Here is a 15,414-nt window from a genome sequence, read left to right as displayed (position 1 = left end):
GTGTGTTAAAATCGCCTAGTATTATTTTGTTGTGGTCTATTTGATTTGTGGAATTGAGAGGGATTCATTTTATGTACATGGATGAGCCACTGTTTGGGGCATAAATATTTATGTTTGTTATGTCTTGCTGATTTATGCTTCCCTTAAGCAGTATGAAATGTCCTTCTTTATCCATTTTGACTAACTTTGGCTTGAAGTCCATATTATCTGATATGAGGATGGATACTCGGGCTTTTTTCTGAGTCCATGTGCATGTTATGTTTCCCCCCATCCTTTCACCTGTAGTCTGTGGGTATCTCTTTCTATGCAATGAGTCTCTTGCAGGCAGCATTTTGTTGGATCTTTCTTTTTAATCCAATCTGCCAATCTATGTCTTTTGATTGATGAGTACAGGCTATTAACATTCAGGGTTATTATTGAGATATGATCTGTATACCTGGTCATTTGACTCATTTTTGTTTTTTGACATGACTCGGTTTCTCCTTTATTTGGATATTCCTTTAGGCTTGTTCCTTCCTTTGCTGATTCGCATCATTGTTTTTCATCTCTTCCTCATGGAATATTTTGCTGAGAATGTTCTGTAATACTGGCTTCCTTATAGTAAATTCCTTTAGCTTTTGTTTTTCATGGAAGGATTTTCTTTCATCCTCAAATCTGAAAGTAAGTTTTGCTGGGTATAAGATTCTTGGTTGGTATCTGTTTTCTTTCAGAGTTTGAGAAGTGTTGTTCTTATCCCTTCTAACTTTCAGGGTCTGGATTGAAAAATCTGCTGATATTCTTCTTGGTTTCCCCCTGAATGTAATTTGATTCTTTTCTCTTGCAGCCTTTAAAATTCTGTCTTTATTTTATATGTTAGGTATTTTCATTGTAATGTGCCTTGGTGTAGGTGTGTTGTAATTTTGTATATTTGGAGTCCTAAAGCCTCTTGTACTTTATTTTCCATTTCATTCTTCAGATTTGGGAAATTTTCTGATATTATTTTATTGAATAGATTGTTTATTCCTTTGGTTTGTTTCTCTGTGCCTTCCTCAATCCCAATAATTCTTAAATTTGGTCTTTTCATGATATCCCATAATTCTTGTAGATTCTGTTCATGATTTCTTACCATGTTCTCTGTTTGGCCAACTTTGTTTTCAATATTAAATATTTTATTTTCAGTATCTGATGTTCTGTCTTCCAGGTGTTGTATCCTATTGGTTATGCTTTCTGTATAGTTTTTAATTTGGTTTATTGTTTCCTTCATTTCTAGGATTTCTGTTCATTTTTTTTTTCCAGTATCTCTAACTCTTTATTGAAATGATCTTTTGCTTCCCACATTTGCTCTTTTTACTGTTGATTGGTGCGATCATTCAATGCCTGCATTTGCTCTTTCATCTCCTCGTTTGCTTCCCTGATTTTTTTAATCATGTACATTCTGAACTCCCTTTCTGACATTTCTTGTGCCATGCTGTCATTGGATTTTATTGATATAGCATCTAGGTTTGTTTGGGACATTTTCTTCCCTTGTTTTTTCATGTTGGTCAGGTATCAGTAGAACTCTGAGATATTGCAGATTTCCTCTGTGGGCTTATAGTGTCCCTGTAGATTTCCAGTATATCACCTCCTAGCCTTTAGTAGCCTGTAGTCTTGGAGGAACTTGATAATGCAGTGCTCCACAAGAAAGTTGTCCCTCTAGGGGTGGTGGCCTTCGGGTGGGGTATATTCCCTGCTAGCGGGCAGAGGGTCCTCTATTTGTTGGTGATGGTCTGCCAAAGGGGAACCAGACTGGGCTGGGGCATGGCTGGTCTGGGCCTGTGTCTGGCCTGCCACCCAGGCCAGGGGAGCCTAGTTGTGCATGGAAGACTCTCGCTGGCTGTCCCTGCTCCAAGAAGCTGCCTGTGGTCTGGACCTGCCACACGGGCCGATCCTCGCCTAGTGGGAGAGACTCACCCAATGGCTCTGAGTTGGGCCTGAGTCTCTCAATACCTCCTCCTCTTGAATCCTGAGTTCTGGAGCGACATGAGATGCAGTTACCCTCTAGTTTGCCATCTTGGTCTCCCTCTAAAGTTTACATTATTACCATATATTAATATTGCATTCAAGAAAACATTCAGATTAAACTCTTTTAAAAAGGAGGAAAGTTAGATTGTGGTTCAAACCAGTAGTTTGGTATGCTCTTTTCAGTGTACTCATCTGGGGAGACTTGAAGTTACCCCTTTACTTTCATGGAGTTATATTAAGTTATATAATTTCCATCATTAAATGTTATTTAAGGCTACTATTCAGTGTTTTTCAGAATTTCATCTTGATGTTATACTTTATTTGATCAGCACCAATCAGCACCTTATTTCAATTATTTGCAACATCTGGTATTATAAAGCATTCATAATTAGGATACTTATATATTAATTTTTGCCATTATTATTATTTATTACTTTAGGCTTTATTTCTAAGAATTTGAATTACAGTGTAAATTGTATGATTTCAGACATTTAGGAATGTTATTTTTATAAATATTTTTATTTGTTAGGGAGGTCAGGCAGACTTGTTTTTTATGTAGCACATGTCTCACTGTATTAAAATATGAGTATGAATTGTTTCACAAATTAAAAATTACCTGGCAACTCTTTCTATCATTTTATTATAACTTTCCTTCTTTTGTCCTTTCAAATTAATTTATTTTGTCTTTTTTCTGTAGCTGTTGAGGTTCTCATAATTCATATTCTTCAAAACACCTTCATGTTTGAATACTTCAAAACAGTATACAAGTGTGACTGTTTTCCTTTTATTTTCTTCCTTTATTTTTTTCCCTCACTGTGCTGGGGACTGAGCCTAGGCAAACACTTCTGCTGAGCTCACCAAGCAGCATGCCAGCCCTGAAGCTCAAGTGTGGCGTCTGAATGAAATGTTCATTGTTTCCTCTTCTTTGACCCCATATACCATAATTTTACTGCATTTGGGCTTTAAATATTCTTGTCATTCTTAGTGTAATGTGATTACTCAGAGGATTTTCAGCATTATTTACAATAATTGTATAAGATGTGTATTTCATGCCATAGTGCTCTGTTAACTGCCCTCTGGACCATGAAGGTACTCTAAACCCTCCTGTGAAGGACACGATAACTACATTATTACACGACAGCACAGCTTAAGTTTTAGGTACCTATCAGTTAAGGGGTATTTTTAGTTGAAATTATTGGTTAAATTTAAAGAATGGCTATAGTGATTGCAAAATGGATTAGACAGATAATGATGATGTCATTGTTCTTATAACTAAAAATAGCAGTAAATTTTATTAAAGCTTTGGATTGTATTGTAAGCTACTCCTAATCTGTGTAGGGCTGTTTTGAAAATTTCAGTGAATACCTTTATTGTAAAAAAAGCAGTTATATATAGTGATGCTCAAAATGCTCAAAATCAATATTCTCATGGACTGAATTTTTTTTTTTTTTGCTAAACCACAGTTTAAGACATGGCTATAGATTCTCCTAGCCAAAGGAATATTCATCATTAGGAATGTTTGGCTCTACTCCTTTGTCAGTCCTAACTTCCTGTATTTAGTTTTTCCTGAGCAGAGGAGTTATCATAGCAGTTAACATGTAGAGAACACTCAGCCTGTGGGTGTTAAACAAAGAAAGAGCTGAAGAGCAGGAGAATTTCAAAGAAAAAATGGAAACCAGATTGCCAGTAGCTCCGGTGTGCATGTTCAAGTACCAGAAATTAAACTTCAGACCACAGAATAAAGGATACAGGGTGGGGGTTGTCAAGTGTTTAGTAGTGGAAGCATACAAATATTCCAGGCCTTTGAAGGATATTGGCACATGACCTACCAGTTTCCATTACACTTTCCAACTAAATTAAAGGTAAATTTAGGGATATCTTTTAGAGAACCAAGACATGAAACATAGCTACAGAATGATGTAATAGTCAAACTTTCATAGGTTGTCATTTATAGATTAGATTGAGAGGATGTGTGTTTAAATTGACTGGGTAGTGGTTATAGGGAACACACATTCTTTCATTGCATTTCAAAACCTATTAAAAGCTTCGCCTGTTGGGATTTCTGAACTTCTTTTGCTATCATGCTACTTGGAATCCTTTTCCAAGGCACTGATATTGATGCACATCTGAAGATAGTTACTGAGAGATACGCTAAGTATCTCCTCAAGTAAGACACTTGTCAACTTGTATCTTGGAAACAACAACAAACAAAAATCTGTGCAATGGCTTTACAGTGTATGCACCCTGAGAAGCGCTTTGCTGCTTCCTTTGAGAATGTCCAGAAGCACTGGAAGCTGACAGTTAGTATAGGATGGAAAATCAGACGAGATTCATGTGTTGCCCACAGACACACTTTCTCTCTGTCTCTGAAAGCCTATGTTGTGCTTGAGTTGTGGTAAGGTATGTGACCTTTTAGTTAGAGGCTGTTGTTGAGACTATTCAACAATCTTATGAGGCAGACAATTTTAAGGATTTTGTTTGTTCTGAGCACTTAGATCTAAGATGAAACGATTTACTGAAATTCTAGTTACCTCCTATGTTAATAATTTCATAACAATTCTATATGACAGGCTGAATGCCTTTTGGGTTCTTGAATTATATTAAAGGAATTTCAGATCATCCTTTTAATTGCTTTTTTTATTTGCTCAGTTTTATTATTTTATTAAAATTTGCTTTAATCATTATAATTCCAGAAGTTAATAGAGCTTTTTGGACAACTGAGCAGTGTGGAATCAGGAATCCTCTTTAGAATGAACTAATCTCAGATATAGAACTTTTGTTTTAACTAGACTTGTTGTGAAAAATACAGAAATCCTTTGACCGTGAATATCTGTGTATTCATGAGTTCTAAGTTGCATGGGGGAAACTACTTTGACATGAGCTCGAAACTCCCCAAGGGCTGGGATTCTGACTTATTTCCCTCTGTGTCCACTGTGTCCTGAGGAGGACACAGAGGCACACTGCCTGACACATGAAGGATGGCAGCTTGGTGGGTAGAGGTAGAGAAGATGAACCCTGAAATCCACGCTCCAGCCAAACCTCAGGTGAGGCTCCTGGAGCCTCCCCCTCGTGTTCTAATGGACTTGAGCAGTCCACACTCCCGGCAATCTTTGTATCAGTTTTTGATGTCGAGACTACAAATTATGAAATACAATAAGTTTTTGTTGATTTACTGAGCAATGGAAGTTCCAACAAAGGAGATTAAATGTGAAGTATTTTTATAACTACTTGAAATTTTTATGTCTCTTAAATCCCTAATAACATTCAAGGTTATAGGTAAGGGTTTAAACTAATTATAATCAAAATAGAAGAAAACAGTTCCAGATCTGAAGGTTAATTTGGGAGGAGAGTTCTTTATATCACCATTAGGGAAACACATGTTGGAAATATGGGATCCATGGTTGTGAATGAGTGATGTAGATATTTCTGACTTCCACTGATCCCTCATGGAACTTCAAGATGTGTTTCTTCCTATATTTATTAATATCTTTTATCTTTATAAATGATCTAAAACACAGATATTTATCTGCCTCACCAAATAGAATATAAAGTTTTGGCAGGTTAAATTAGAATAATCATTCAAAAAATACACAAACCCTGTATCTTTATGCTATGATACCTAAAAGAGCAATGTAGTGTCTTCTTAAACTCAGTAACTGTTTTCCTGACAGCAGTCAATTCACTGGAACCAGTTCAGTGAGAACCAGGAATTCAGCTTCTATGCAACACAATTTTGTGTATAGAGCAGACCAGAATATTTTTAGTAGAAATTTCTCCTTAGTATCACAATAAGTTTTTCGAATTCTTTCCCCAACTTTAATTGATTACCTGCTGCCCACCATGCCTCACCTAGTGCACATCTGAGCAGTGTGGAATCCACAGTGGATGAAGCACACACCCTGTAACAGGGCAGGTAGGACAGCCTCCTGAAGCCTCACAAACACCCCTGGGTTTCTCTCTTTGGATTTGCCCTTTGAATTTTCTCTCATCATCACATGAATAGTTTTCCTTCCCCAGGAACTCAGTTCATACCTTCAGTTTAAATGTCACCAAAATTACAAAATATCTTCAGATGATTTATTTTGTCTATCTGCTGAAGTCAGTTCTTACTGCTTTGCTGAATAATGTCACCGTGCACCTCCCTTGCTCAGACACCTTTGCTTGCCTTTGCACCTAAAAGGACTTCTGCATTCCTCCCCCAGGGCCTTTTGTGATGTAAAGCCAGAGTGCCACAAAGACTGTTTTCACTCAGCCACATATCCAGCCCATTGTAGTGGTTGTCCTCCATGGATATTATGTCTCTGCCTCTGGGTTTTTCATTTTGTGTTTTTCTTGTTTGTTTTTAGCATATATTTCCCCACCTTCATTTCTCCTTGTCCTTCAATTTCCAAAGTCTTTTATCACATAGATATATATGCTGTTTTTCTGTACTTGGTTATAGTTATTTGTACACACATATTTTTCTCTTCTTGTGGATTTAAATATTTGAGAACCATGGAGGTGACTTCTTGTATTCAGATCCATCTAAATAATTGGATATTTGATTAATATTTGATAATTTGGATGTGATGTAAGGCAGAGAGAGTGTGCAAGTCCAGAGGAGGTACTCTAGTCACACAGAAGCAAACAGAAAAGCCCTTAGCATTCCAGACAAAGAGCAAGTCCCTGGGCTGCTGGGAGTCTGCCATATCTGAAAAGGGAGGCATCATTCAGAGAGAGTAGGGAGAGGGACACAGCAACATCTCTTTCATGGGCTACTGATTTGTTTAGTATTGTTAAAAGACCTGTAACCACCAAAATGTGTTAACGTGTTCTACAGCTTCTTCTTCAGCTAATCTGGATGAAGGATATCAGTCTGTATTTCTGTTCATATTTTGCAGTGTAATTGCTCTTTATTAAGTATTTATATGATTAAATCAATGTTTTTCAGGGATTAATGAATTTCTCATTTACCAGAATAAAGCCCCTTACACACAAACAAATCATTTTAGTTTTCCGTTAAAATTTTAATAAAAATTCTAGCTATACTAAAGTCAGGGAACAGGATGGAGGGAAAGTAAAAAAGTAGAAGACAGTTTTGTCATGACTAATTTTCAAGAATGAATATGTTCCCATCACACCATCACCTTTGGGATACTGGATGTTGATACACACATATCCTTTGCTTTAAGTTGCCCATTCAGTTTTTTTCCCCTCACTCCAATTGTGATGGGGAGGAAGAGGAGTCATGTATATCTTGAGTGTCCAATACTAGAGGAATAAAAGGAACATGTCTACTTCAAGAAGTTGACCAAGGAGAGCCGGTGCCCCACTGGTGCCATCACACACTACGAATGGCATCATTCTCAAGCCCGTCTCTTCTGTCCTTCCAACACCCTGATCGGTATGAGGGAAAAGTCTTATGATCCTTACTAAAGTTCAGCATTTCCAAGTAGACTCCCAGGGTCTTCAAATCCTAAGGTCTCTTGTAAACATGACAGAAGCACTAACTTTGTGTACCACTGGCCATATTTTAAGTACCACTTTTCCCGGTGTAGGCAGTTTAGCAGAAAGCAGGTGGCATCTGAGTCACACGGAAGGCCTCTGCTGTGTTTGTGTGCCAGGTCTCCCAGAGGTGGGCACACCAGTATTCCAGAAGTTCACTTGGGCATCCATCCCACGCATCATACCTCATTCTGGTGTTCACTTTTACGTATGTGCACATATATTATCTCAAAAGGTGGTTTTGCTTTGTCTTGTCAATGAAAATTTAATATAATGTTCTTTTACGGTTTTATCTTCAGCTATAAATTATTAACTGGATCATTTGGACATCATACCATGGAATCTGAGGGTTTTTTTTTCACACATTTTACAAGTGTAAATGATTGTTGATTTTTTGTCATTTTCCCACCTTCTGTCACTACTGTGGGTATTTATTCCTATTCATATTCTTATCCAACTATTTAATGAAGGAGGTCTGCTACTAATCAACAGAACAGATTCTCATTCTTCATGCTTTTTGTGTGTTCTCTCAAATTATTTTTTAGAATGAAAGGTTAAATGTTACAATCTGGAAACATCTTGATCAGATAGAATATTCAGTCTGTTAGTAGAACATTAAGGTTGAGAAATTAAGCATGTGAGATTCAGGAAAATCCAAAGTTAACATTCCCATAGTAGTACTAATTCATTCACATTATAAAATGTAGAGTTTTAAATCCCTAACAGTGAACTTATTATACAGTATTGGTACATTTATACAATTAAAGATATATTACATAATATTCAACATGTTATATACTTACAATTCACAATAATCAGGCTTTGGAAAGGACAGAGTGAAAATATCAGACATGTCAACCTACATGCTTCTCACATATCATCTTCCCTAACTCAGAAATATTTTTTGACTTTCTTCCCATTCTGATTTCTCATCAATCATCAAATCATTACCTAAAAGATAACCCACATAGAGTATTCAATTTAGATTTAGCTTTGGTTAGTTTTATCAGTCCATCTGTTCATTATTATCTAAAAATCATATCTCAGGGCTTTGCCTTGTTTCTTTTCCCTGAAAGTCTTTTCAGACATTCAAAAATGTTATGATATTTAGTTGTAACTAAATTATTTGAAAAATCTTTTTATTGTTTTTATATTTGATATTAAGCATTTGTCTTTAATAAACTTGTAATAAGAGGTTTACTGTCTTTTTCCTGAGTGGTTTTTAATCTATAACATGTGATATATAATATCACACATATGAATGTGCAGATGTCATATATATGCATATGTATGTGTATCCTTCTAAGACTGTGATGTAGTTGACCAATATATTCTTTCTTATTATAGAGATAATTTAAGATACACATCAGATGCTCTTGAATCAATCATTGTTTGTTTGGCTACATAAAATGAAAAATTCTATTTTATCAGTAAAGAAATATACCTTCTTTCATTGTTCTGCCATTTGAGTTTTACTCATCATTTTTTTTTTCTTCTGCTGTACCAAGTCGGTTGTTAAGCAAAAATGATACATTATTATATTTTTCAGTTTTGGTATATTCAGTTTTTTGGGAAGCCCAATGATGGTTTCAACTTGTCCAAGATTGCCTATTACTTAGTTCATTGAAATGATCCTTTGTTGTAATTTTTCTACATATTTGCAGTTATTTTAAACTAATTTGTCTATGATTTTGCTTTTATTGTCTGGTGTTTATGGATCACTTCTTTTTTTTTTTTTTTAATACTTCTTGAAATGCACATTGTCTTATGTACCCAAATGTATGTGCTGCATTATAAAGACTATAGGATCTATGTATCTTTGTCTAAAATAGCATTCAGTTATCACTATCAAGAAAGAGAGTTATCAGACCTCCAAGACCTTGTGGATGTTGGGTTTCAGTTTATTTTTGATTGGTGATTTTAGTTTTGGCCCATATTCCTAGAACGTATCCCTTTGATATAAACCTGGTTCTGGTTCTTAAGAAGTAGTCCTTCTAGGGTTTCTGTTGAAAATGTGATTTGCTTACTAAACCCCTCTAACCCGGTGTAACTCCTACTGTTTCCATAGCTCTTAGTGCTTATGAAATTCTCTGATTGGGTTACCTTTTTAATACTACTTTCCGTGGAATTCCTTGGACTGACCTTGTGCACACTAAAGTGTGGGAATCACCCAAGGGTTGGAGGGAAATTGCATAGGGGTTTGGAACTCTCCCCTCTGTAACTCCCCCTGAGCCCCTCTGAAGTGCAGAATACTGATATCTGCTTCAGTCCTCCAAGACCACCATTTTCTGCTGGTTTTGTTCATGTTATTTACTGTCAACTGGGGAATGCCTTGAGGGAAAAATCCAGCAATAGTACCCGAATGTGGCCCTAAAAGACATAAAAGATTCTCCAAATGACAGTGCTTGGAGAAGTACGTTGTATGTGCTATTTATTTTTTGTGGAATGAGAAATGGCCAGAGGTAGAGATCCTCAGTGTTTAAATGGAAGTATATAATTATTTAACTTGATAGTTAAAGACATAAAAGAATAGTTGCAAAATTGGTGCCAAGATGGTCTCAAGAAGAGAACTACAAATGGTCCATTTCAAATAGGCAAAGAGCCTGAAGACATTTTTGTCCCAATCAAAATGTTCCCTAGAGATCCCACCTGGCTGGAGAGAACTTTACTAATAAGTTGGACAAGGTGACCTGTTCCTGGGTGCCAGGCTTCCTCTTGCCTCTGCACCCTTTGTTCTTGCTTATAGGCTTATGAACAAAATATCAGTGGGAGCAGGACTAAGGTTTCACATGAGCTTAGTAATGTGGGATTTTGCTCACAAGGCCAAAGATCTGCAGGAATTGCTGAGTCATTGCTTGCTAAAAGAGGCCAGTACTGATTCTGTCATATGATAGGTTGATTACTTTTAAACACTTCAGTAACAAAGAGAATAGTGCTGTCTTCTCTCCAAAGTAGACAGTAATTATGGAGACATATATGCTTTTCCTTCCAGCAGTGCTTTTTTCAAAATTACCATTTGTGAATTTATAGAATGTCTTGCAAGTTATGATGGTAATGTACAAAGCAAGCCTTGCTTCCTCCATGAAACCCATTTTATAGCACATGATCTTTAAAAATGAACTCATGCTGCTGTATTCACAGATTTTGGATCCTTTCTACTGGAAAGGTCACTCTGATAGGCTTGTATGATGGCCTTTTGAAGATAAATATGTATGGCTTCAGGTCAGTAGCAGTACTTGGTTCTGTTGAAATAATATCCTTCAAGATGTGGTATATCCTGTGACTAAGCATGAGAATATTCTGCTTTTTTTCAAAGCAGGAATCATGGTTCTCAGTAAACAGAAGGCAAAGGAGTTACTTCTCTTTAATCATTTGTAAAGGTTTTTCTAACAAAAATATTTGTATCCTGTGAGTGGACGTTTGAGCTCTATACATTTATAGGTCTTAGTTTTCAAAGAAGAACTGCCTTCATTATGAGACCATAATGGTCCCATTAAAATTAGAAGTCAAAAGAGCTACCTGGCCACTTTTGATCTATCATGGTGCTGGAACAACAAACCAGAAAGAAAGTAGCTTACTAGATGAGTTGCTCTTGACCTCTAAGGAAGAATTGGGTGGTCATTGCACCTAATTCCATTCCTGGTGATAAGCAGGAGAAGAGTTGGAATGCTAAGGACATTCTGGTGCATTTCTCTTGATAAATGACAATGGGAAATACAACAACTTGATAAAGGCAAGGTTATTAAAGACTGTTCAAGAATGAAGAACAGTGTACCAAATAATAAAACCGTGAGGAGAAAGGGTGCTTCTGAGGGTCAAGGGAAGAAGGTATTAAACAATAGGCAGGACTTTGTGAGGAACTGTAGATCAAAGACTTTATTAGCTGTATTCCTTTGCTTGGATTTGAATATGTGTGCAATGTGTATTGCACAATTATTTACTTTTTAAAGTTTGTTATTCATTTACTAAACAAAATGTGTCAAGATAGGTTACCTTAATCTCAACACTTGAGTTATAGAATATTAGAAAGGGAGTATGAACCAAGATATAAAGAAAATCACTTATGCAAACATGAAAGGATGGTATTGTAAGTCATCTCTTTTGGCTAAGTGCTAGGAGATTTTTATTTATTAAGGCCAAGAATTGCAGAAAGGAAAATGGAAGCATAATTTTTGATAATTTCTCTTTTAGAAGTTAAATGTGGTTGATTGATGACTATAAGAATTGCCATATTGACCTACCTAGACTGTGTGATATGAATTAGAGTTGATCAGAAGAAAGAGTTGCCTCAACATTGTAAGGTAGTAGGAGGGGCAGTGGCCCTTTCACTGGCAGCAGCTTGGACAGATACATGGCCCTCAGGGAGTCCTCCTTTGTTCCCCCTTCAGCTTGCCTTTGCACATGCTGTCTTTGCTCACCCCACTGGCCCACGACTCCCTCCAAGTGCTCCACAGCGTTTGCAGAGGCAGCAGCAATGCTGAAACACCTCACTGTGCTTTGTCCACAGCCCTGCTTTGTATCACCAGTCTGCTACCTTTGTGCTCAGTGTGTTCCATTTGCTTTCACACTCACCTGTTATGACTGCATGAGCTGTGCAGCTAGTTTGGATAGTACGTTTTTCTAAACATTATATATTATCAGCTTCTATATTTCTGCTTCCTTGGTACCTCCTGTATTTATATAGGGTATATGTCCTATAATAAATTTCTGGCCTGGAAGTTCACTGTGACAGTATCTGCAGGTTTGATTACATGTGACTGCCGCCATTTTGAGACAACAGCCAGGCCCTGTAGGACCCCTGGCCGGACTGACTGAGCCCCGTCTCCAGGATCCCTCAGCCCCACCGATCACCCACTGCCTCTGGGGCCCTCACATCAACTGACTGCTCCCTGCCGCCAGGACCCCCAGACCAACTGACTGTGCCCTATCACCCGGAACACAGGCTGACTGATTGCAACCAGCCTCCAGGATCCCACAACCACACCAAACACACCCGACCTCCAGGACCCCAGCCTGAACAACCGCATCCCACGTCCAGGACCTCCTGCTGACCACAGCCACACCCTGAGCTACAGCTCCCCATTTGCCAACACATTTCGAAGCCAGAGTGGCCATCTTGGATAATCCTGGAAGCCGTAGCCCTGATCTTTAGGTGGGGCAAAACCCATTCTGAAACACCTGCTGCAGGCTTGAAGCTCATTGTCAGGTACCTCTCATGCATCGGGCTACTGAACTCTGGGAGGTTTCATTATTATATGACTGTTATACTGTAGATTTTCTTTTTTCTCCTTATTAAAAAAATTTAAGTTTTTATTTCTTTACTTTTCTTGTTCTCTTTTCCCTTTGTTTACCTGTTCCCTCAGAGTCTCTTTCTCCCTTTTTTGCATGCTAACATCAAATTTCTTTTGATTACACTCTCACCCTTTCTGTTATCTGGAATTTATGTATATTCTTTTCTTATCCCATTAACAGTGACATTCTACATCCCTCTGCATCCTCTTTGTCCCCCATTAGAAACTGCAGACCTTATTGCAAATTTGTTTTACTGAAGATAATATTTGAACTCATGCTGTTTATTATGACAATTTTGTTATTCGCCTCATAGGAGCTATTTGGTCTAGGATTGCATAGTGTCTGAATTGGGCACTGCTAATATTGATCTCCCCTTAAAGAAAGGGTTTTGGAAACCTATAGGGCCACTATAAATAAACCTATAGGGGGAAATCTGCAAGACCCCAGATCTCCACTGCTAGAGGGGAAGATACATGAACAACATGAGAAAACAAGGGAAGAAAATGATCCAAACAAATCTAGATTCTATATTAATAGAATCCAATGACAGTATAATAGAAGAAATGTCAGAAAAGGACTTCAGATTATACATGATAAAGATGATTCGCGAAGCAAAGGATGAGATAAGAGAGCAAATGCAGGCAATGAATGATAATACCAATAAGCTGAACTGCAGGAAGCAAAAAATCATTTCAACAAGAGATAGAGATTCTCAAAAAAAACCCAAACGGAAATGCTTGAAATGAAGGAAACAATAAACCAAATAAAAATCTCAATGGAAAGCATCACCAAAAGACCAAATCACTTGGAAGACAGAACCTCAGATGAAGACAAAATATTTAATCTTGAAAATAAGGTGCCCAAACAGAGAAGATGGTAAGAAATCATGAACAGAATCTCCAAGAACTATGGGACATCATGAAAAGATCAAATTTAAGAATTATTGGGATTGAGGAAGGCACAGAGATACAAACCAAAGGAATGAACAACCTATTCAATGAAATAATATCAGAAAATTTCCCAAACCTGAAGAATGAAATGGAAAATCGAATACAAGAGGCTTACAGAATACCAAATGCACAAAATCACAACAGATCCACACCAAGGCACATTATAATGAAAATGCCAAACATTCAAAATAAAGATAGGATTTTGAAAGCTGCGAGAGAAAAGCATCAGATTACATATAGGGGGAGACCGATACGGATAGCAGCCGATTTCTCAACCCAGACTCTAAAAGCTAGAAGAGCCTGGAACAACATATTTCAAGCTCTGAAAGAACATGGTTGCCAACCAAGAATCTTATACCCAGAAAAACTAACCTTCAGATTTGAAGATGAAATAAATGCTTCCATGATAAAGAAAAGTTAAAAGAATTTACAAATAGAAAGCCTGCGCTACAGAATGTTCTCAACAAAATATTCCATGAGGAGGAAATGAAAAACAACAATGTAGGTCAGCAAAGGGAGGAAATACCTTAGAGAAAAACCACTCAAAGGAGAAACCAAGCCAACTTAAAAACGAAAAGTAAGCCAAATGACTGGGAATACAAATCATATCTCAATAATAACCCTGAATATTAATGGCCTAAACTCATCAATCAAAAGACATAGACTGGCAGAATGGATTAAAAAGAAAGACCCAACAATATGCTGCCTGCAAGAGACTCATCTCATAGAAAAGATATCCACAGACTAAAGGTGAAAGGATGGGAAAAAAAACCTACCATGCACATGGAATCAGTAAAAAGCAGGGGTTTCCATCCGCATATCAGATAAAGTGGACTTGAAGCCAAAATTAGTCAGAATGGATAAAGAAAGACATTTCATAGTGCTTAAGGGAACCATAAATCATGAAGACATAACGATAGTAAATATTTATGCCCCAAACAATGGTGCATCCCTGTACATCAAACAAATCCTTCTCAATTTCAGGAATCCCATAGACCACAACACAATAATTCTGGGGGACTTTAATGCACCACTGTCACCACTAGATAGATCTTAAAAACAAAGAAACCATAGAACTCAATAACACAATCAATAACCTAGACTAAATAGACATATATAGAATATTCCATCCATCAACGAGCAGATTCACTTTCTTCTCCCAGCAGCACAATGAACCTTCTCAAAATAGACCATATGTTATGCCACAAAGCAGCCCTTAGGAAATGCAAAAAAATAGAGATACTGACTTGTTTTCTATCAGATCATAATGAACTGAGAATAGAAATCAATGACAAAATAAAAAACTGAAATTACTCCAACACATGGAGACTAAAAAATATGCTATTGAATGAAACATGGATAATAGAAAACATCAGGGAGGAGATAAAAGAATTCTCAGAGGTCAATGAGAACAACTATACAACATATCAAAATCTCTGGGACACTATGAAAGCAGTACTAAGAGGAAAACTCATTGCATGGAGTGCATTTCAGAAAAGAATGAAAAGTCAACAACTAAATGACCTAACATTACAGCTCAAAGCCCTAGAAAAAGAAGAACAGAATAACAACAAAAGTAGTAGAAGACAGGAAATAATTAAAATCAGAGCTGAAATTAATGAAATTGAAACAAAAGAAAGAATTCAAAAAATCGACCAAACAAAAAGTTGGTTCTTTGAGAAAGTGAACAAAATAGACAAACCTTTAG

The sequence above is a fragment of the Sciurus vulgaris genome (assembly GCF_902686455.1).
Source record: "Sciurus vulgaris genome assembly, chromosome: 9".
Classification (NCBI taxonomy): domain Eukaryota; kingdom Metazoa; phylum Chordata; class Mammalia; order Rodentia; family Sciuridae; genus Sciurus; species Sciurus vulgaris.
Note: the sequence above shows the minus strand (reverse complement) of the source record.